Genomic DNA, 25,638 nt, shown 5'->3' with positions numbered 1-25,638 from the left:
TTACGTTTTGTAAGCGTAACATTTTCTTTCTTGTCTTCTTTTCTCTTTTTTTTTATTTTCGATTGCTATACGACGTACAACAATATGCCAAATACTATATCAGTTTGGTAAGCGTATTCTACTGACAATTTATTGCGCGAACGTGCTAGGAACATAGATACAAGTCTTTTGTCAGTAATCGGCGACTTTCTAAAGAGATATATACATACATATGTACATACGTATATATATGCATGTGTTATTTCATGCCATGCGCGTGTGAGAGGTACATATTCGGTCACATAATCAATACTCCAAAGACTTTAATCAAAATAACGTTTCATTCTAAGCTAAAACAATTCCTATTCGACTCTGTGACTCGTCAGAAAATTACTTTTCTTTTTGTCGTGCATGAAAACCATATTTTTTTAATTTCTAACAAACGAGTGCTCTCTTTGTTTTTTCTATTTATATATCGGATAGTGTCAAGTATACAAGAATCTATCGAAACACGTAAATATAATTTTATTGATGTATTCGGTAGATTAAAATAGGAAAAATAAGTTCATATAAAAATATACAATCGTTTTTGTGTTATATCAATCATTTACATAATTTTAGATAACTTATCATCCATATTCTGATTCGTTCAAATCTGCCTGATATCGTCTGAATTTATTGGCGACCACAACATGTAATAATATACCTCAACGTTATCTATATCTCAAACTAACTGCTTTGACTGTCGTTACAAATAAAGATCTATTCGATTTAAATCCGACCATTTTGAACGAAGCAGAATTTCAACGAAGAATAAGACGTATATAACATAAAAACAACTGTAAATCAGGAACAAGGTCATATCAGACATGCATTTATATGAACTTATTTTTCTTAATTTAGAATCTTGAATACATCAGTAGTAGTTAAAACCGCATGTTCTCTCTAACACGCTCTGTACACCTATATATAAATTTCACAGTCGAAAGATTTAAAAGAAAAAAAAAAAAAAACAAAGAAGAAGAAAACAAAAGATAAGACAAAAAAAAGATTGGAAAGAGATATTAAACGGAGAACACGTTGAAAACTCGATGAAAACCAAGCGAATCGTTTCTCGAAGCAGTCATCGTGGCATGGAAAATGTGTTTGGCGTTGAGAAATTTGCCAGCTCATCGATGCACGAAATTGCATCCACAAGCGTTTTACAAGATACAATATAATAATACTAATAATCTTGGACCTTCTTTTTATTCTTCGTTACAACATTCACATCCGTCGATACGGATCGCCACGTTTCCTTTTTTCTCAAACAGAATGAATCAAAGCACGACGAATCAATTTCCTCGGAGAAACAAAAAACTTGGAAAGAAAGATCGTTTTATTTAAAACGTGATTCAAAAGAAAAGAAAAAGAAACGACGGTATCTCGACCTCCATTTTGATTTGCTTTCCAAAGAATTGAATTTCAATTCGATGAAAGTTAACGCTCTATTCCAGGAGACAAAATTACTCTTTGCGGTAAGATTATCAAGTGTTATTTACCAATAATCATCTTCCGTGATAACTTGTACTATATAACGCTTCAAAATGAAATTAAAGTGAGACATATATATATATATATATATATATATATATATATATTTATTAAAATTTTTGAGAGGGTTGTCACCCTCCTTAGAGGGTTACTCCAAATGAATTTATAAGAACCTATCCCCTTTGAAAATTAAATTATCCTGTCCCAGTGCTTTCCGAAAAAATTATTAGATATCATTAATAATTTTGATATACATTTCTCCTTGACACACTCATATATCTATAGCAAAACGTCTATTTAAAAATTAATTATTCATAACTTAATTCTTAAAAATATAATCTATTAAATAATGAAAAATGTATCAGAAAACAAAATTCATTAGTAAAATATAAAATTTATTAAAAATAAATAATTCATTGTAATAATTAAAAATTATACGGTTTATTAACAACTACATGAAATTTTATCGAGATATATAATCTAATTAGTTTCAAATCAATTTATTGCAAGATTAATTAAATTGTAAATTAATTAAAAAATTATTTCCTCTTTATTTTCTCCTATATATACTGGATTATGTACTTGTACAAATGATATATGTACTTATGTATACATATGTATATATATAAAAAAAAAAATTCATACCTACTCCAAGAACCGGGAAATAATCTTGAAAGCTTATTGAACGAGAACTGTTTCTCTATTTCCATTTTACTTCCTATATCAAATATATATATTTCCCTTCAACCAACTGAATAGACATCGAAACGATTTTACGGTAATCCGAGATACGAAATACGAAGCATTAAGTTTCGCTTCCAACGATGGAAAGCACTAGGCTCATATAGTAGAGCAGCCATAAAGAGTTAACAGGGTGACCCGCTAATGGAGTAATGGACATTCCGTTCGAGCGTACCGTATGTCCTTGGAACGTCGCCAAATAAGTACCTATCCAACCCTTACGGTACTTGGACGCTCTATTATTCGCTTTTCCATCCTATCGGATAAACGTTTTTCCGCCAAGGAAACATCACTTTCGTTTCTTATCGAAAGATAAAAAAAAGAAAAAAATATATATAATCCCCGATAATTATACATTCCAATTAACGTTCGAGACGAGTTTCGAGTGAGACTAAAAATAATTTGGAAAAATTAAAAAATAAATAAAAAAAAAGAAAACACAATAAAAAAAAAAATGTCCTTCCTTTTTTCGATCGGTAAACGAACGTTCGAGTTTAAAGTTAACACCTACTTCTCCCAGCGGGGCTTCGCTTCCTCAGTGGAGGTCGAGAGGCCACCGTGTGACCCCGACGAAACGTCGTTACGTGACTACAGAGACTTACCTCACCTTCTCTCGAAACTCGCCTTCTTACTCTCCTCTTTCTCTTCTCCCTCCTCTCCTCTCCTCTTTCTTTCTTTCTTTCTTTCTTTCTCTTCTCGCCTCCATGTCTCGTTTTCCGCGAGAACGCGAAGACGTTTTTCACTCGCATAAACCGAGTAAGTTTCTCTCTTATTTTTCTTTCTATTCTCTTTAACAACGACATCGTCTACGTATACAGATGAGAAGATATAAAATTTCACAGGAAAAAAATTGCCTCGCAATTACCTCATCAATTTTTTTGGGCACGAATTTTCTTTTTATTTCTTTTCTTATGGAGTGAGGAAAGAGAAAGAGAGAGAGAGAGAGAGAGAGAGAGAGAGAAAGAAAGAGAAAGAGAAAATATAATCTTCTTTCTTATTAAAAATTCTAATATCGCCAGTATTACGAAGGAATTTTAAACGTGAAACTTCAAAGTATTTTGCGACTAGCAATGTTAACCAGTGACCATTAAGCATTAATAAAGAATCGTATAATATCTCTCATAACTATTAAAGAGAGAAAGCTAGAAAAAGAGAGACATAGAGAGAGAAGGAGAGAGAGAGAGAGAAGGAAAGAGGGAGAGAGAGAGAAGGAAAGAGGGAAAGAGGGAGAGGGAGAGGGAGAGGGAGAGGGAGAAGGAAAGAGGGAGAGAGAGAGAGAGGAAATTAGCGAACTTCGAAGGTGAACAAGTAAATGGGCAGGTAAATGGGTTGTCCTGCAGGTCACCGACACAGTCCGCAAACTAGCCCCAGTTGGCTAGCTCTACTCACACACCCCTTTCTAACGCGACACGCGCACGTTGTAGGGGATTGTGCGGCTCGTAGAAACTTGTACCCGGAAGGGTTTAAACGGCACCTCGGACTAGAAAGCGCGAGCTCGGACGACTAATCAAATTCATGCCTGTGGCGCGATTCGCGCTCGATTTCACGGCTCTTCAAACTGGATATGACTTTTCTCGAGAAAAACGTGACGATAATTTCGTATGCGGAAAATAAATTGCAGGAACATTTCGAATACGTAGAGATTTAAATGGATAGATTGATAGATAGATAGATAGATAGATAGAGATAGATAGATAAATAGATAGATAGATAGACAGATATACGAACATACCAGATTTAATATTAATCAGATCGAAACTATATGATTAAACGAAATAAAGTTTGACCTTAATTATAGAACTATATTTCAACAAAGAGAGAAAAAGATGAAGAGAGAAAGTGAGAGAAAGATACAGAGAGAAAGTGAGAAAAAGAGAGAGATAATTTAGTTTTATGAGTCTCAACAAGCTCTTATACGATAACGAAGTAAAGAAAAAATTAAAATACGAATCATCGTAGCATCAATACATCAATCATCATTATCATCATATTCAAATATTAATAAATATAAATGTATAATATTAAATATTCGATAAGAAGAATATATACATATTAAACTAATAAAAAATAAATACAGAATGAATATAGAAAGAGAGAGATTTTTATATATATATATATATATATTATATAAATATAAGATATAGATGTCAATTAAACATTAAGTTGAAATAATCAAAACTAAGAAGTCAATTAAACATTCTATCTTTAATCTTGTTAAGTAGGAAAAGATTTTACTGATAAGTATAAGCAGCATGTTCTATAGTCTGATAACCAAGACACTTATCGGGAGAGGGAGAGAGAGAGAGAGAGACAGAGAGGGTGAGATAAACAAGGTTTCTAGAACTTACACGCTATGTTTATTGTAGTGATCCAATTAACACTGGGGAGATAATGTTTCGGCGATCGTAATAACCGGCGAAATTGGTCGTAGGAATTGCACGGCCGAAGAGATGACCTGTTCGAGATAACACCTTGAACGGTCCTCATTCGGAGATTACATCCTTTACGAGAGATAGTCTCTCGTTGTAAACTAGACCGAAGTTGAATTTTATTCGTGTAATATACGATAAGATTCAAGCGTCAGTTTGTTGTAAATTGTCTATCACTTTTGTCCTCTTTTTCTTTTCATTATATATATATATATATAAAACTTATCTTATCTTATATATTGAAGTTATTCAAGGAAATATTGTATTTGTATAAATAAATAAAATTCTTATCTAAAAAGAGAAAAGAAGAAAAAAAAAAGAGAAAAAAAGAAATTTTAATTAATTACCCAAAGAATACATACGAAAACTAATTAATTCAATCCCTCGAGTCAAAACTATTCTCACGTGTCGAGATCAGACACCTAAGTACAAAATCTCATAGACGTATTCGTGCAAATTAAATTGCAGGATTAATATTATTAAAAAAAAAAAAAAAAACAAAAAAACAAAAAAAAACAATTCTCTCAAACTTTTATCGATCATCTTATAACCGAGAAATAAAGAGATACAGATCGTAATTGTACGGATCATAATAAATATTTACTCTATATTTCTTATTGGAATTCTTTATCCAAGTATATGTTTAAAGAAGAAAATTCTTTGATATTATCTAAATATCTATTTGGAAGAATAGAAAGAGAAAGGATTAGAACTAATAGAATAGAAAGTTATCACCAAGACAGAGAGACAGAGATAGAGATAAAAAGGGAGAGGTAGAGACAAAGAGAGAGAGAGAGAGAGAGAAAGAGAAACGAAGCGTAGGTGATGCGTCAAGGGAGACGAGAGTAAAACCTTTCTGATTACTCACGAGACCGTGGCAGACACAAACGTGATTGGAAGTTCAAATCGGATTCACAAAGTTCGCCACGGCACGGCACGGCACGAAGAACCGGCTCACGGAGAGTTCTCTATGCGGAAACGCGAGGAAAGATCGGCGAATATCAATCGTGAGTGTGTGTTCGCGTACATATATCCTCCGGCCATGTCGATTGATATCGTCTACTACTTTCGAAACCTTCCTCTTTCTCCTACATTTACGCTCGAAGAAGTTCCTTGGATAAGGCTTCGGAATCGGTTTCAAATTCGTTTTACGAATGAAACGAGAAGCCATTGGAACTAACTTCTTTCCAACAAAATTATTCAACATTATTACTAACATTATATACAAATAAAAAGAACGAATGGATTATATCATTATATTATTAGTGTTATTATCCTTTTCTTTTCTTCTTTTTCTTTTCTCTTCTTTCCCTTCTCTCTCTCTCTCTCTCTCTCTCTTTTTTCTTGGTTTTTTTTTTCTTTTCTTATAACTGGTCTCTTTTTATGGAGAAATATAAAGGGACGAATATATTTTTTATTCCACGTGTTCTATGCCGCATTATTTTTTATAGTCGAGAAATTTGTAAGTGGGAACATGCAGTTTTTTTACAACTAAACTTCTTGAAATGATTCCAGTGTCGGAAAGTATGATCTATGTGTTCTCCAGGCTTGTTCCACATCTTGTTTCTTTTTTTTTGTTTTTTTTTTTATTTATTTATTTATTTTCTCCGCTAATTATTTTTCTATATTTCCCATTATATTCGACGGGTTTCGAACGAACATTTCTTCGTTAGATAAATAATCTTGCTCGGTATTTGATATTTATTATTTTGTCTGTGACAGAAATATTTTTCTCTTTGAATATTCGTTTAAATTACATTATTTTCCAATATTTCCCAATGCGTATCATATTTATGAATCGAATAATAATTATTATCGTTATAAATTATTTATTATTTTAATTATACGATCGATAACGTCAACTTTTAACGAACAAAAAAGAAAGAAAAAAACAACGAAAAAAAAAAGAAACGTAAGAGAAAAGAAAAAAGCAAAAAGAAAGAAGAACAAAAGAAAAGAGAAAAGAAAAGAAAAAGAAAAGAAAAGATCCTTCATAATCGTTTATATCGAATAATACAAATATTGTCTGACGTTTATTGCATGATATCTCGATTAATTTTCCACTGACTTGACTGACCATCGAATTACTCGTAACACTTACGTTAAAACGACGCGAGACAGAGCGGCGTTGGAGCGAGAGATGGCCGTCCGTTAACAAAGTCGCTTCTACGAAACTCGGCCATTGTAGTTTCGCCAACTACACTCGGGACTGAATGCTCACCCGGATGTTCCACTTTGCGATTTGTTCTCCAACGTCGTCCGTTTCTCTCCCACTCTTCGAATGGAAGGAAGGTCTCTCTATGTAAATCGCGAAATATTAATAACTCGCGATATCAACAAAGACTTTATGAACATTCTCTTCTTTTCCTCAAATGGAAACCAAAAAAATATATATATAAAGAAAGGGAGAGAGAAAGAGAGGGGAGAGGGGTGAAGAAGGTAAGAAGAGAAAGAAATATATAACGAATAACAAGAGAAGTTTTCATCTTTCCGTTTCATTCTTCCACATAAAATCACAGATTTCTTCTACGATTCAAGACGAACCATACGGAATCTATTGAAAGAACGCCGGAATAAAGAACGCCTTTTCTTATCTCGAGCCTAATTTTTGTCGACTCGAACGTCGATTCCAAGATAGGAAAGTTCACGCGACATTTCGGATTACTTGCTCGTATAGAAAAAGAGCGATATGCTCGAGTTTGTTGAAAGGAACAAAAGACAGAGAGAGAAAGACAGGAAGAAGAAAGAAGGAAAGAAGGAAAGAAAGAATGAAAGAAAGAAAGAAAGAAAGAAAGAGAGAAAGAAAGAAAGAAAGAAAGAAAGAAAGAAAGAGAGAGAGAAAGAAATAGAAAAAGAGATAAAGAAAGATAAAGAGGAGAGTGTAAGATCGCGAAAATAAACGTTGACATGACAGATACGTCGAGACTGAATTCCGAGCTCTAAGGAATACTCGGTATCTCGGACGTTGGTGTACATCTCTCCACGTAGAGACGTATAAAGCGCGTCCGTGCGAGAGAACGCGGAGAGAGAAGAGAACAGCGTTATACTCGGCGACCATTGTTACGCTGACGTTTCTACGAGGGGTAAAAACCAAGAAAAGAGGAAGGATCTAACGTTTACACGGGGCTAAGCACACGTGTAAGTACCTTCAGGCTGAGCCTCGTGTTTTCACACAATAAAAGAAAAAAAGAAACCCCATCGATACCAACGTCGTCGTCATCGTCGTCGTCGTCGTCCTCCTCATCGTCGTTGTTGTCTCTTTCTCTTTACCTCTTTCTTTTCGTCTCTCTTTTTCTTAGTCGTTAAAACATTCCCTAGAAACTCTTAAATGTGTGTGTGTATCCTCGTTTATTGTGTATCAATGTTAATGGGTAAAGGACAAATCCGTTCCTACTTCTTTATACGAATACGTATGCCAGTGATACAATATTCAAAGGATATGCAACAAGTTGATACGCATTTTTATCGGTTTAAAATAATTTTTTTGCGTTCTTCTTGTGTAATGATAATTTTTTTGTATAAGTTAATTTTTTCTTATATTATATACGTTTACTTCGCATTATATCGTTTTGTTAGTTTATAAAAATTATCCTGATACGTATAAAAATAAAACTTGTCTACAAAAAAAATATGGGAAAAAAAATTGATGAAAAGAATTAATTCTCAAAGGATTATTCGTTATCTTTTAAATGCTTCCTTTGAAACGTACGATAATACACGGTAGTATAATAAATAATTTCGTCGTAAAATTTAATAAAATATTTTGCGAAGCGAATTATTGGTAATTAAATGAAAAATATATTTCGTACGTAAACGAAAGAGTTCTCTATCCTGTAACGTTTGCTTGAAAATTTTCAAAGGCTTATTTGAAACCGTCCTTCGTTTCATATTAAACTTGGAATTAGTTCCATGGAAAATTTCTTTTCTAACGGAATAACAATAAAATTACGACAAAAGCACGAGTGTTATGCATTTTTACGTAGCTCCCAACTATATACACAAGCCTACACTCCCCATACAATTTTTCCTTTCGTGTTTGAAAACGAAGAAAAATGGAAGTTGAAACTTTCTTGAACGTGACAAATTAAATTATATATTCAACCGTACTCGCAGAGATATTAACGTTTTCCCTCTATGACCCTTCTATAATAAATCCGAATATCCATTTTGTCGTTTTCACGTTGTATTCTTGAATATCTTCAATTATAATATAAAACAAGTTCCTCCATCGGAAAAGGAAAAAAAAGTGATACGCATGATAAAGGATCAAAGAATAATTTTATACTGTTATTCTATCCACTTCATCACTTCACTTTTTGTCCATTGCGAGCAAAAGGGACCGACTTAAAGTAAACGTTAAAATAGCGAAATGGTATTCTTTTTTATAAACGACATTATTAAGGGAAAAGAGAAAAACTTGTTAGGCAACGTGCGAAACACTTAAATTTTCGTTAAGTAAGAAGTAAAGCTAAAAACGAAGAGTAACTACCGCGAAAGAAAACACGGTGACGAGAACACGCGGTGGGAACTGAGCATGGGGGAAAAGGAGTACGAGAAAATATATATATATAAAGAGACAGAGACAGAGAGAGAGAGAGAGAAAGAGAGAGAAGAAAAAGAATTTGTCTCGTGCAGTGCGAGTGACGTGGATCGAGAAATGAAAGAAACGTGGCTGTTGAGAGACGTGGATCCTTTCCACAGGACTTACATGCCGCTGGCTACATTGTCCTGTCTCCCGAGCGTACTATTAAAGACTCCGGAAGCCATTTGCAAAATGAGAGAAAACGTTTTCACGAATGCGATATAGGTGTGTCCGCTTTCATAATTCAAAAAGCGTCCGACGCTTTCTTTGGTTCCTTTTAACGCGACTAATACGACTCTCCCGCTCAAGCTTAATTTTCATTTTTAAAGAAGACTTTAATGGATTTAACTTTAAATACGACGTATTAAAAGTTATGAATTTATTTTCACATAAACAAAATTGCATATATATATGTGTGTGTATGTATATGTATATGTATATATGTATGTATGTATTTTGTTTTGTTTTGAAATAACAACGATGTATCTACTAAAATTGTTGATGTTTGACATGTAAAAAAAAAAAGAAGAAACGTTATTGGAAATCTTTGACGAGCATAAACAATGGTTATAATAAATACAATAAATATAAATTTTTCGTTAGAAAAATATGTTAGGATTAAATATTATCCATAACGTTTGCTTTTAAGTTTTTAATTATCAACCGATATACGAAATTTATGATTTATATAAGTAAACTTGAATAAATCAGCTCAATTCTAAATTTAGTTATAGGTATATGTTTCTTTATCAATGATTGTGTATACGACGCCAAATACATCTTCATTATCTAGATACTCGACTTTTTTGTAATCTCATTCGTTTCTTTTCTGTCTTTTTTATTTCTTTTTTTTTCTTCTGCTTTTCACCGAAATCATTTATTCAAAAGCAATTTTGTAGAGATCATATGCATTATCATTAGACGTTTATATGGTTTTTTTTTTTCCTTTCTATACTCGAGATGATTTATTCAAAGCAATTTTGTAGAAATCATTTTATACAAATGTATCAGAGAGAAAAATTACATGAGTTGAACTTTCTTATAAGGTAAGAGATTGAATTATCAATTTAAAATATGATTTGTATAAAACTGACGTTATGTATTTCTTCGTCATCTATTATAATTAAATTCATATTTCCTTTCTTTCTTTTTTTTTTGTTCCTTAAATTATTCTAATCTCATCTTTTATAAAAATATAATGAAATAAATAATTGCAAAGAGAGAAAGTTCGTCTTATGCATTAGATATATTAAATAGATGATACTTCTATCTATTCCGATCTCGTTTTACATTTTTTTCTGAATTAGTTACATATCTCGTTTTAAATTCACCGCAACGTTATTTTTTCGTAATGAAATCGATACAGTATCTTTACTATTATTCAATCAAGTGACTAAGACGTTACAAATACTCTTATAAAAAAAATCGCAAAAGAGATCTATGCTATTGGTTAATTTTCGATTTGTTAAATTAATATTTTATATATTTATCAGAAAATTTAATTTCTCGATAGAAAATAAATCGTAAATGTCTATGAGAAATTTCAATCATATTATCATCTATAAAAGCGGAGTTTCTCGGGTTTTATTTTTTTTACCTTTTCACGATATTGCCAGTCGATCAACTTCCAAAATCACCGTTTATTTCAATATTTAACAAATTCCAATATCTCTTTGATGTGGTAGAGAAAGTGCATTAAGCAAATCAAAAAAATAAAAAAAAGATAACTAAAATAAAAAACGAAGGAAATATTTTTTTTAATTACCTTAACAGTTGGACGATTTAAATATAGAATTCATAGTCGTGAGGAATCACTCGTTTCTTCAAAAGTTTCTTCGCAAACTTACTTACGAAAAACTACACCAAAACACTTGCCTTATATACACTTTTTTTTCTTTTTTTCTTATTTCTTTCTTTCTTCAGTTAAACTTTAATTAATGAAAATTTGACGGAGACTTACAACTGTTATTTCAGAACGACTTCTATTTAAACTGTACAATGCTACGAGAAAAAATTCTCTTTAGCAATTAAACGAACCTATCTCCTTATCTTTTGTTGTTGACTTACTGATCTGATAATACGCAACTTGTACAAATTCATCGATGTAAGTAAATAGATACTTTTAATGTTTTAGCATGAATATCAAGAACACGTTGGAGATAAAAAAAAAAGTAAAATAAAAATAGATAGCATATCTAAAAATCGTAACACAACCATATACCGTAATATAATATCATAATAAATATAACAAGTATAAATAATATATAAATAAAAATAATATATAAATATAAAACAAATATGTTTTTTGGATAAAATGACGAAAGTTTTGTTTTGTTTTTTCATCTACATCTGACCGAGCTAATTAGCGCACATCTAGATTTTAGAATTTATCATGCATATTCATAGGAATGTTTCATTAATTAATTACTAACATTATTAAGATAATTTAATTAATTTAGACTTTTTTTCCTGCATACTTATATGATATCCAGTTAAATTTGTAATTTCATTTTGTAAATAGATATACAAAATTCATAGATATATCTTAACAGGAATATCTAAACAGAATATTAATTATTGTTATTCGTTAAAGTAATTACAAATATAATCGATGATAAATACACGATAAGGTACCGATGAAACATAATGCAAAATGAAAATCTATATAGAGGATATCGTAGGTTATTGATCTTTCGATTTAACAAATATCGTTTATTTCACTATTTTCAAATTATCCCAGGTATGTGAAGAATGTATATGATAGAAAAGTCGATGAAAAATTAATGAATCTGCCAGCTGTCGTGACGAACGCAGATGGTTACGAGACGAAGAGGACGCATAAAAATGGACGGAGAAATGAGAGCGAAGTGTCTGTTTGCGAAAACAGCCATGAGAATTTTCAATCTATTGATCGTTATCATATTTCTTCGTATGACCCGATCTATTCTACGAAGCTAATAAAATAAACCTAAAGAAAGAAAAATCTTTACTCTTTTAACCATTTAAAAAAAAAAAAATCATTCCAATGATTTATTTCCTTTGAGTTAATTTTAAATGAACATATCATTAGATTCACAATTGTTTCTTCTAAAACATGATCTACTATCATTACTCTAAAAAGATTCGATTCTAACGTTTAATATCGATAAATAAAATTCATCCAAACATAATAAAAAATCGAATATGAACGTAAAAGAATTTTTTTCAACAAAATGAAGGTTTTACTTTCTTTGATGAATTTCAAATAGAGAGATTTCGAATATTATTCAATATTTCAAATAGAATAATTCGATATTATTCTTGCGACTTCAAAATGGCGGACTCGAGAATAATCTCTAACGTCTTGTTACGATGTTGCGCTTTAGCAAGAGGAGGAAAGAGAAAGATAAATAAAAGACAGAGAGAGAGAGAGAGAGAGAAAGAAAGAGAGAGAGAAAGAGAAAGAGAAAGAAAAAGAGAGAGGAGAAAGTCAAGAGAGAGAGAGAATATACAAACGAGAAGAAGAGATATAAACCCAAATGAAGATCTGCCTTACGGGAAGCGTCGTTCAATTAAAGCGTCATCAACCGCGGAAAACTTTTATATGAATGGTTTTCATTACGTCGCGGACTTATTAAAACAGTTTTCTTTCGTGAACATTAATACCCTCGTTAGAGTTTCGTTATCAAAACCTCGAGACCCATTCAGGATCCTACGCATGATTATATCTCTCTTTCTCTCTCTCTCTCTCTCTCTCTCTCTCTCTCTATCTCTCTCTTTCTCTCTCGCGTGCGCACACACTCTCTCTCGCTCTGTCTCTTTCTGTTTCTCTGTATACATACAAGAGATAGGAAGAGACAGGAACGTGCTTTACCTCGTTAACATTCCAGAGTACTTGGGCTCAATGATATTGGCAATGCGAACAGCGAATTATCGGAGAAGAGTACGGATCGCTTCTCTCCGGATGGACCTGAAATCAAATCAATGAGGAGGTTAATGCTCTCCATCAACAATACAGAACATTTTAACGATAATTATACGTAGTGAAAGAGAAAGAAATGAATGTATCTATGGATGTGCGTATGTATTTCTTAAAAATAACATTAATTGTTATTTCGATCAATGAATAAACGTTCTAAGTCGTTGCAATATCATAATGAGATTAACAATAACAACGTATATTGGGAATTAACTAATAAATAAAATATGAAGAGGATCGATTAGCGATTGATGTGTATACAGTAGAATTACGTACTTTGGATTGATTCTATGTTAAAATCATGTTTTATAAATTGCATCGATCGATCGATCGATCGATCGATCCTATGAAACTGACCTAAATCGTATATCATCAATTATCTTATTATTATTGAATATAAATTTGTATGTACAGATTGTCTGATTTAAAATGATATTACCAAATAATTTCAATCCTTTTGATTTTATAAACGAATGTGTTCGAATAAAAATTGCTAGAGGTTTCGAGAGACAAACGTAATGTGTAATTTTGCAGAGGATGTTATTATCAAGATATAATACTTTATTTTTTATTATTATTATTATTATTATTATTTCTTTATTAATGGAAATCGATATCTCAAGACTAAAGAAAATTGTAAATGATACAATTACACGAATCCAATTAGAACCTACGATGTATCACCTACGAGGTATCTATAGATATAAAAAAAAAAAAAATAGAAAAGAATAATAATTGAATTGAATCCAGTTTTATGGTTTAATTCGAAGAAATCTTTTTCTAATGGACTTGGATGCAAATAACATTGAAACGAGCCGTCAAATTATCCTTCAGATCTCTCTTCAGATTTCCTTGCACGCAACGACGATAAACGCGGCTACTCTTGCGATATCTCTTGTGATAGTACTGCAAATTACGAAACGAAAAGGAAAGAAAAATCTCGGTAAATGAATTTTTCATTAAAAGTAAACGGTTTGACGGAAATGATAGAGTCGTTGATGTGTTTTAAGATATTCGTAACACACAATATGTAACTATTTTGGATTACGTATAATAATACGAATAAAATAATGTTAAAAGGATACCAAGTTTCTAGTAAGTAAATCCATATCGGAGATGTTTACTCTTCTCAAGTGTGATCAAACGTACATATATACATATGTACATGCCTGCATACATGCCTGCATACATACATACATACATATATACATACAAAAGTCGACTTTTTCCAGGAACTACTTTATTTACTCTTGAAGGGCGGTCGAGCGAAAAATCCTTGTTTATCTTCTCGCGTTGAGAAGGAAACGTGATGCTTTTTGCAACTGCAGTAAACGTTTTGCTGGGACAACGGTAAACGAGGTAAGATTAATAACCTAAGAATACAAGCTTCACGTTCCTCTCTGACCTCTTTCTACGTATCCGTGATGCGAGATCCTACTACGATTCTCTTTAAAGGACTAACAATAAGAACAAGTAATCTACAGGAGCAAAGATCAGATAGCGCTAGAGAACTGAAATGACAGATTCATGATATTTTCTTTCTTTCTATCTCTCTTTCTCTCTCTATCTTTTTCTTTTTCTATCTTCTACTTTGTATTTTTTTCCCCTTTAATTTATAAATCATTTCGTTCGAAGAATACCACGGGAATGAATGAAACGTATACAAAAGAAGGGAAACAGAAATAGCTTCTTTTCCCTTATCGATTATCCTACCGTTAAGATTTCTCAATCATACCGGAACTGATGTTCTTTAAAACCTTTAAAAAAAAAAAAAGAAAGAAAGAAAAAGAGAAAAGAAAAATAAAGTACGTATATATGAAAAGTGTCTGGAACGTAGTAGCGTAGCTTATAAAGGTTTCTTGGATTTACAAAAAGAAAAAAATAAAGAAAAAAAGATAAGATCATAGAAAGAGATGGAAATAAGTGGGACTACCCCGTTGTTTCAATCACTCCTTGGATAATCCAACATTGCGAGCCAATCTCCTTTCAATCCCGTTTCTTCTTCCGTTTCTCTTCCGAGAAAGTACCTTTTCTTTCGATGCGACGAAGCAAAATACGAGGAGCAAAGATATAAACTGCGATTTTCTCGTACTCACCGAACTGCAAACGCGAGATCCGAGAGAATGCTAACGATGTACTATGTTAATGTACTGGTAAGTAATAGCACCGAGCTTTCGTAATACAAGCAAGTGGTTGCTAGGAAGTATAAATGGAGTGCAAAAGAATGAGGGTTGGTAGCTCATTGAGAAGGAAGGAGGATTTCGTAAAATACGACAGTACTGTCTTCTTATTCTCGTAATCCTCATCGGCCGAAGGTGGTAGTAGCTAATGTTAAAAAGAATCACCAGCATTCGAGTAGAAAACAAAATGAAAAGGCTTTCCAAGTCCCCTAAAATCGTTCAAATCGTTAAGGGTGGACTGGGTTAAAGAGAGGAAAATAGAAATTATCATTTTTCAATTTTTTTTTATGAAAACAATGGAATGTATATATATATACATTTATATATATATATATCCATTTACGTACTTCTAAATCCACCCTAATGATATCCTATGCTTTGCTTTGCTAATGCCTTTGCAGGCATCTACCCTTTCGAGTGTGAAACCGCGATTTACGGTTGTATAAACAGAATGCTAGCCTAGAGTGTTTGAATCTTTGATTCTCCAGCAGTACTTCATGGAAAATTTCTAAGGTCAGAATTTATGTGCTGCATTCGTACATCATTGAAGAATCTATTTATACGAGATAAAAAGTGAACAGAGTAAAACGTTTACGTTTTCAAAAGATCGTGAAGAAAGTAGGAGGAGATCGATTCGTAATAAATTATTGACGATTCTTATAAAAAGCTTATTATTCGTTGAAAGTCACGAACGGATGGCACGATACGGTATACAGCACGCTTTTCCGAGTTTCCTGCCTCGCCGGTAGGAAAATTCGTAGCAACCATTTCGCTGTAATTTAATTTAACGGCGCATTGCCCGAGCAAACTTTTGCGTTTCCCTAAATCCCCTAGGAATTTCTCCTACCATTTTCCCGCATCTCCTTTCTCTTTCTTTCTTCCTTTCTCTTTCTCTCTTTCTTTCTCTTCGTCTCTTTCTCTCACTTCCTTCCAACGACTTGCACCCTAAGAGTAAAGAAAAAGTACACCGAGTGGGTGAATTTTTATCGTCATAGCCTCCGGGCCCGTTTAAAAACTCTCGCACGCGAAACTTATTTCATGAAGGCTTCCATCCTCATAAAAAATAAAAAAGAAAAAAGAAAGGAAGGAAGATAAGAAGATAAGAAGAAAGAAAGAAATGAAGAAAAACAAAATTAAACGTAGACAAAAATCATAAAAGTAAATTCAATGTTTAAAATACGAAATGAGACTTTTATTTTCAAAGCGATCGATTTCGTAGTTCGTCAATTTTCTTTTCTTTTCTTTTCTTTTTTTACTAAACAAAAATTCCAAGTGGATGAAAGAATACGAAGGTAATCATACAAACAAAAAGAATAAGAATTCATTTTCCCCTTGCAGAGAACAGGTTTTTCATCAACGATCGGCTAACAACTCGGTTCACGGACGGCAATTTCCAGTACGATCCCAGCAATTTGTCACCGTCACACACTTGTCCTTCGCAAATTGATGCCTTTAAGAGCACCTCGAGAAGATGCTGTACTTTGGTATCAGACGAAACCCAGAACAGACCGGTTCGTACTAACGGTGTGACACGGTCGATTTTTGTTTTCCCTTTCTCTTTTCTTTTCTTTTCTGTTCTGTTCTTTTCATCTCTTTTTCTATTTCTTTTTTCTTTTCCTTTCAAAGGCGTGGAAAGAAATGTAAAGTTGGAAAACCAGTGTAAATCGAGAAAAACGATAGATCTAACAGAAGAAAAACAAGATTAACAGAAGTAATTAAGAACATTACTCGTTGTTATCTCAAAAATTAATTTCTCGATCGAATCGCTCGTAATACTTTCCAAGACCTTATTAATACTAAGAACCATTCGAAATTATGCTAAAAATTACTAAATTACCGGTTAATGTTATAATTAATATATAAAAAAAGCTTGTGCCTTGAATACGTGATAAGCTATGTCATCAAGTACTTTGAAGTATAGTACGATCGTACATAATTTATTGAAAACTTAAGTTCTCTCCTCTCTTACCTTTCTTTACATATATATATACACACATACACAGACAGAATCATACCTCGCACGCACGTACACAAATATATCAGATTTTGGAGGATCATAAGTAGAAAGAAGATATACGAGTAGAGTTCGTCCTTTACTTCTTGAGTACACTTCACTTTACTTCACTTCACTACTCTCAATCTGTCTCTCTTTCTCTTCCTCTCTTTCTCTACTTATCTTCGTTTCTCCTCTTTTCGTTCATTCCTAAGAAGTTTCTAACCCTAATCGAACCATTAACAAAACATACAGATCTCTCGCAGAAGAAGCCACTATTGAATTGTTCATTTAAAACTTTTGATCTTAACTGAGAGAAAAAAAGAAGGAACCGAAAGTTCGACGAAGGAGATTAAATAAATATTCAAAATCTTTCTCGGTTACTTTATACTTTTCTCCGAAATTATTCTCTTAAGCTCATAGCTATATTATATTATTTTATTCTTATTTAAACGAACAAATGTAGAAAAAGAAAAAGAAACTTGAACGACGTTCTTTCACGATCGATCAAAATATTCTGTTAACAATCCCAATCGACTTTTATCATCCCCTCAATAGACGGATTGTATAAGAAATAAATAAATAAATAAATAAATAATAAATGAATAAATAAATAAAAAATAAAAAATAAAAAATAAAAAAAGATCAAACAAAAGCAAAAAAAGAAAGAAAAACAAAAGGGGGAGGAAAAAAGAGAGCAAAAGGCACCCGCTGTCTTACTTTCTTCTCTAAGTAATGGTTTATATAAGGATACGAAAGAAAAGACCGTGAAGGAAGAGAAGGTAAAAGGAAGAGGCGACACGAACCGGGCGAGATAATTCGAGTAGTGTATCCGCTTGTACGGATTAACTGGATTTCGTGTTCTTAACGGTCGAGCTTGCGACAAACGAAGAGAGAGAGAGATAGAGAGAAAGAGAGAGAAAGAGAGAGAAAAGGATGGGGGTTGGAGATAGGGGGTATGGGAGGAGGTTGAGGGGATAAATTACGCCCGACTGGAATCTACTTGAAGCGATATATAAAACGACCTCGGCGAAAATGCGAAGCACGTCGAGTGCAAATATTTACGAGTAAGAGTATAACAATGAAAAAGGTGTTAGGATGAAAAGAAGAAGGAGGAGGAGGAAGAGGAGGAGGAGGAGGAGGAGAAGGCGAAGAAGACAAAGAAAAGAGAGAAAAGTCGATATGGAGCGCATAAACGCTCGGCAGATATCGTTTTGAGTACCATAAGCAGGTGCGCGAAGTGCAAAGCTCTACGATGCTTTAAACTCAACACTTCGCATCGTCATAATATTATTCCTCTCAATCGTCGTATAAATTTGATCGTTTCATTAATATAAAATGTCTACCAAAAGTGCTGGATAATTTAATTAACGATTAATCATTAATGATTATACTAGATAGAATTATTACTTGTTTCATTCAATTTGATATTCATATTATTCAATTGATTCATTAGAGAATACAATTAATCATGCGAACTATGATTCCTCGATTACGGTTTTGTATATATTTGTAAAATAGAAAAAGTATAAAAATGTAACTACGTATTTTGTTTGAAAATATCTCTACTAACGTTCCACGTACGTATCTTAAAACGGCATACATCGTTGATCATTGTTCGACATTTATTAGCGTAATCAACGCGAGAACATCACTTGCGAAACGATCTTTCCTTTCCAAACGTTTCGTTTCCATCGTAACGATTCTACCTAGATGGTTAACAGCAAAATCTGAATTTTTATGACGTTCCGCGTCGAAGGGAAATCATTTCTTTCGATGGAACAACACGAAGTGATAATTCCATATGTATGTTCCTTTAAAAACGCTTTTAGCTTTAAAAAAAAAAAGAGAGAGAGAGAGGAAGAAGAAAAGAAAAAAAAGAGAAAGTAAAAAAAATAGGAGAAGCAGCACATAGATAAGAAACTCTCTTTGGTTTTTTTTTTTTTTTTTTTTTTTTGCGAAGAAATAAGAACGGCGAAAGCAATTTTTATCAAAGAGAAAAGAGAGGTAAAAGGGGTATTAGGAAAAAAAAAAAGTTGCTGTGCATGCATCTATTGAGCTTCCGTAGGGATAACGTAGGGATAACGTAAGGGTAGCGAAGAAAATAATGTCACTACTGAAGTACACATTTGGTTGATCCAAACGATGTGTTTGCCCATGTCCAGTATGACTTCGACAGAGTGATAAGAGAGAAAGAAAAATTACCTATTTCCTCTATCGATCGTTTCTTTTCGCCTCGAATGTCTCTCCCTTTTTCTCTATCTCCCTCTCTCTCTTTTTCTCTTTGACACTCTTTTTCTACTTTTTTAACTTACAATAACAGATCACCGATCGTCTTCGAACCATGTTTATCCGTTTTTCAAAAATCGTCTGATCCCACCATTCCATTCAATTCGCTTACGAGCTTTGCCTTTGACTTCTTTTTACTTTTTTTTTTCTTTTTCTTTTTTCAAGAAGCTAGAAATAAATCTATCTAGTTAGAAACGGTAATCTAGTAAAACAGAGTTATAAATAAAATGAAGACTTTTCGATGATATTTCTGACAAAAAATACGATTAAACGATAAAATGAAATTTCTTTCGTTCGATATCCTAAAAAGTATTATTTTACGCCTATTAATAACCGATTTTCCATCATTCTATCAGCAAAGCGGATTATAACGAGTCAACGTGAGCAGCATATCGATTTTAACCAAGATATCGACTATCCCACTTCCCATTCGTAGCCTATTACCAAATCGCATTCGCATTCTCTATAGCGAGTCGAGCATATCTTCCTGCAGGATTATTCCGTGGCAATGAGCATTTCGAAAGATACACGCGAATATATGACAAGAGAATGGAAATCGAATATTTGGATTCACAAGAGAAACGAAAACGTTCGGAGTGTTACATCAACCATCGAATTCCAAGCTCTTATCAGTTTGAGTTATAGAATTAGAATTAGTATTAGTATTAGTATTAGTATTAGAAATAGAATTCTATTTGTCTTTAAATTATTATTTGAATTATTTATTCATTTCCCTAATCGAAATAATTGATGAACAATAATAATAACAATAATAATAATTATCCTTTATTTTGATCGTTGTTAAATCTAATGTTAAAAATATAAAAAAGAAAGAAAATCAAAGAAAGTCAAAGAAAAATAATTATTATTTGATGAAGAAATTCTACGAACAGAAATATTATTACAAAAATCTTTAAAATAGTTTATGTTATATATATATATCATACAGACATTTATCTGAGAATCCAAATTTTCTAATAATGAATGGAGACCCAGATTGACAGGAAGTTTAAATGATTAATCGCTATCCTTATCGGTCCTATGATTAGATACTGACGTATAAATTATAAATAATCATTACGGAAACGATAAGAAATTTTTCCACGTCGATCATTATCCTCTGTTCATTTCTCAAAACAAAACTCAATTATACTCGATCATTTTCTCACAGAGTCGAAAATGATAAAGAGTGTTTTTTATTAAAAATTAACGTTTCAAAATCAAAAAACAGAATGAGATGTCGTAAATTATAATATCCAATAAGAGTTTAACCGATCGATGCTTAGCATCGATGTCGTTGTCATTTAAGTGGTAACGATCGATCGGCGGATGTAATCGTTAGTGGCAGTTACAGCGAGCTTTATCGTTCGGGATCTTCTTCCGTGTCGCACGCACGAAGAAGAAAGATAAGAAGTGAAACGTAGGAGTCGAGGGAATGACCGGGTCGATGGCCACAAAAGTCCAAGGTACCAACGACGATAAAGCTTCGTCCAAGTGTCTAACACCATGTATATATACATACGCGTACATTTACATACACACAAACACACGCGAAAATGAAAAGTCTGACTAATTTTCTAGATTCGTTCTAAGTACTATAACAGTTGTAAATATCAATTGTAGTATCGATAACGTTCCTTTTTTTTTTTTTTAATCGAAACAAATAGTTTTACATGTTTAATAGTTTCAATATAATCGACGAAATTTTGTTCAAACGAGATAAGATAAAAACGTGTGGGTAATTAGATCGAGTATAATTTTTCGATATTTCACTAGAGTCAATCGATACTTCCTATTATCATTATCTGACTAAATTATCTTCATACGAAATAATACCGGAATGTATTACACATACATACGAAAAAAAAAAATGAAATAAAATGAAATGAAATAAAATAAGGAAGAAGAAAAAAGGACAAGAAAAACAAAGAGTTAAAGCCGACGATCGAACAAACGGGCTGGAAGGAAAAATAAAAGCGTGTATTTAAAAAAAAAAAAAAATTGACTAAATATTCATTCCAATGAAGAAAAATAGTACTACTATAAATAGATGGAATAGTTTTACCACGTTCAATAGTTCTCTCTCTCTCTTTCTCTCTTTCATTTTTCTCGTGCCGGGCATCGATAGAATGACGATTTACGATCTTCGCCATTCAATGAGGATAGATGCGTGTCATGAGAAGTTCAGTCGTTCGAAAGGACGATTGCCTCGAGTAGAAACGCGTAGTCGAAAAGACGTGAAACGAATGGAAGGGGTGGAAGGGGGGAGGAGGAGGAGGCGGAGGAGGGTTGACGGTTTGAGGTAGAGGATAGAAAGATAGTATCGACAAAAAAGCTCGCCGGTTTCGTTCCGTTGGAAATATCGAAATATCGATCTCGCAAGGGCTTCTTGCTTGAATGCGTCATTGCTCTTCGATGTGGATTTTGCTTTGATTTTATCGTACAAGAAAGAGAGAGAAAGAAAGAGAGAAAGAGAGAGAGAGAAAGAGAGAGGTGAACGCACTCGAACACCTCTTACATCGGAGGAAACGAAATTCTTGCAAGATTTCAACTTTTTATTTTTTTTTTCTTACCGATGCTAAAAAAAAAAGAAAAAAGAAATGAAGAGCATGTTTATTTTATCAGACATAGATACATACGTAGCGATGAAAAAAAGAAAATATTAGTGCTTATTTCGAATTACTAGTAGTTGTCTCGTATTCGAGTTTACGAACGGTCGAAAAAAAACGTCAAGTCTCCAGTAACGTAGAAACGTCAGTTCCGTTTCACGTGGAAATCAAATAGAACATAGTTAATCAACGTCCGACACACTTAACCGTACTTTCTGTTAGATTGTTAACGATTGATTGCAACAACGATCTCTCCTCTCAATGGGTATTGTACGCGTTCGAATATTTCGTACAGAATTGAAATAGGCCATTTAAACTTACGTGAGCTTTAAACAATCGATCAAAAGCAGATGATTCTCTCTCTCTCTCTCTCCCTCCCCCCCCCCTCTCTCCCTCGCTCTCTCTCTCTCTCTCTCTCTCTCTCTCTCTCTCTCTCTCTCTCTCTCTCTCTCTCTCTCTCTCTCTCTCTCTCTCTCTCTCTCTCTCTCTCTCTCATTCTCTACAGGGGTGTTAAATACAAGCTCCGTCAATGAGGACTCGAGATCGTCGAACAAACAATTTGGCTCGGCCAATTATCGACCACGTTGAACGTGACCTAATCGAATACTAATTTCCCGATTTGACGTGTTACGTTAGAGTTATTATCGTCATCCATCGTGCTTTATACATGCACTGCGGTGGCTTAAAGTATCTCTATCTACCCTTTAATCATACTCCGTGTTTATACGAAATGCCATGTGCACGAGACGGTTAACCTTTTTCATACCTTGCGGATTTTTACTTTTATAGATAGAGATTAATAGGTAATATTAAGTAAATTGCAATACTTTCATGGGGGGGGGGGGAGAAAAGAAAGAAAACAAAAGAAGGAAAAAAGAAACGCAAGTTCGTACCTTTGAAAAATTATTTCTTATTAACGAGAATCACAATTAGATAAACTGTATGATTGATGAAGGAATATATTGACTCTAATGAAATATATTCTTATTGTAAACGTTATGATTCGGCGATCCATCGATGAATTTACTTATCGTTAAATACTTAGAGGTTTCCTAATTTAAAAATGGAGAACAGAAGGTAGAAACAGAAACGAGTGGTAACGAGTTTGATGAGTCTGCTAATTTTAACGATGAATTAACGATTAATTATAAACGATGAGATGGTAAAATTTTGATGTAATAGGGTACGTAACAAGTAGAATTACTGTCAATTAGATATTCATCTTATCAAATAAATTATACATCTCTTTGATTTGAACAAACGATCTTTGTTTTAAAATCGAATAGATCAAATTAAAAAATATCGAATCCATTTCGAATTCATTGGCCAAATTCAAATTCTTTTTGAAAACGAGAGATAACAGAATCTGATGCATATGAAAACGCATACTGCTGCTTCACGAGAATTCCGCGAGTTATATTGCGCTGAAATAATTGGCATAGAAAGAGAAAAGTGAAAAGAAGATCTCGCTTAAAAATTTTGCTGAATGGGTTGCTATACGTTCTAAATGAAATTACGAAAAGGGTTTGTGGAGGCTAAAAAATTCATATAACATGCCATATTTCAAGTAAGTAAAATTGCAAAGTTATTAGGAAAATGGGGTTATAAATGCATAATTTATTTTCATCCGTTTCTTCCATATTAATAATTAAAAGCCATGAAGGAATGACTCGTTTATCAAAAAATCACACGGATAGTCAAAAAAAAAATCGGAATGTATAAGAAAATTTATATAATTTGTATAAAAAAGACCGAGAAATATTAATACGTTTTCCAATTTGAGTTATATCATTTTTGTAATTTTTATTTGAATTAACTAGATAATAAAAAATATACCTTGGCCCGTTGTCTTTACGTATCATAATAAAATGCATATAAAATACATCAGAAAATGTTTATTTGATGAAATTAAAATTTATCGATTACATTGACCATTACAGGACAAATTGATAATACTATGAGACACTATGTTGAATAAATAAAATATTTTGATACGATTGTTAATAACTATTTTTATTATTCAAAATATGTTATTTCAGTCTTGTTGATTATAACACTGAAATTGCAAGACAGTTTATTAAAAGACATTTGCTCGGAGTCAATTGCAAAGTGCATGTAAATATTTTCTTTTTTACTCGCGATCTTATGGAGTTATCGAGCAATATAATTTTTTTTAATGGTTACTTGTAATTTTCGTTTTGTTTTTTTTTTTTCTTTTTTAGTATGTTTACACACGAGCGATCATTTGCAATTAAGATATTAAAATAAAAACTTGCTATTATGAATCGTTTATGAGATAATGCAATATAATTAGAAATATCTTCGTTGTATTTTATTTGAATCCATTTCATACAAGATATTTTAATCGCGCTGAGATTTTACGAATGATCGAAGACAAATTAATATTGATTCATTTTCATTATGTGTGCTACTTCATCAATCTACTTCAAAGAAAATCATTGTATGAAAATATCTCCACAAAAAAATATAGAATACATAAACAAAGACACATAACTATTTATCTTGTTTTATAATAACTCAATAAGAAATCAAACTAATCCAAGATATAAAATTTTAAGTAACATCTCCATACGGATTCAAAAATCAACACGAATATTTACTTTTGCTCAATAAAAATAAAATCGATTGAATAACAACTACTAACGTTAGCGTACATAGACGTACGTGCTCTATTACGATAGATATTTAGATGCATGTTAAGATAAATAAACATCAAATGTCTTGTAATCGAGTTATGCATATACAATGTAAAATTACTATATCAACTTGTCCCTATTTAAATTTATACCGATTTCTCTACTATATATATTTACACGCATCTATTTCTTCTCTTTTCTCTCTTGTCAGATTTATCCGATTTAATAAATACATCTGTTTTTGCAACAAATCGGAGAAGTTAATTTGCACATTTACTCTTGAGAGAATAAATCGAGCATTTAGCATATTAAAAGACTTTGAAAATAATTTGCAATAAGAATAAATGGGAAATGTAGCGATATAAATTTGATGTCACCTAATTTTGAGGTAACTCATCGTTCATGGAACGAAAACGAAAATGAAAACTTGATGTAATCTCGAAAACGTCCCTCGTGTAAAATGCATCGTTAGGTGACGTTGACTTTTATCAGATTTTATCTCGAATATGTATGTATATATGCATGTATTTATATATGTATGGGGATGCACGTATAACGAACGTGTACGGAGATACGCGATGAAAATTTTGAGATAAAACGAATAAAAAAGATAGTACGTGTCTTTAACAACATAGACGAATCGAATATATTTTTAAATAATTCATTAAAACCTTAGTCAAGTCTGAAA

The 25,638-nt window shown here is 32.5% G+C and overlaps 1 protein-coding gene across 7 annotated transcripts in view; it reads right to left on the bottom strand.

Moving 5' to 3' along the window:
* The window catches only part of LOC127067060 (putative polypeptide N-acetylgalactosaminyltransferase 9), a 170,466-nt gene that overhangs the window by 57,557 nt on the left and 87,271 nt on the right, over positions 1–25,638 (bottom strand). For 4 of the 7 annotated variants that reach the window (XM_051001561.1, XM_051001554.1, XM_051001558.1 and 1 more), the window contains one exon: positions 13,118–13,213. The gene's annotated coding sequence lies outside the window, so the exon portion shown is untranslated. Of the gene's footprint in view, positions 1–6,783; positions 6,981–11,029; positions 11,295–13,117; positions 13,214–25,638 lie in introns of those variants that run through there. The other 3 variants (XM_051001555.1, XM_051001559.1, XM_051001560.1) reach the window with 2 other exon arrangements.

The sequence above is a fragment of the Vespula vulgaris genome, chromosome 10, assembly GCF_905475345.1.
Source record: "Vespula vulgaris chromosome 10, iyVesVulg1.1, whole genome shotgun sequence".
Lineage (NCBI taxonomy): Eukaryota > Metazoa > Arthropoda > Insecta > Hymenoptera > Vespidae > Vespula > Vespula vulgaris.
Note: the sequence above shows the minus strand (reverse complement) of the source record. Positions and strands in the feature narration are given on the sequence as shown.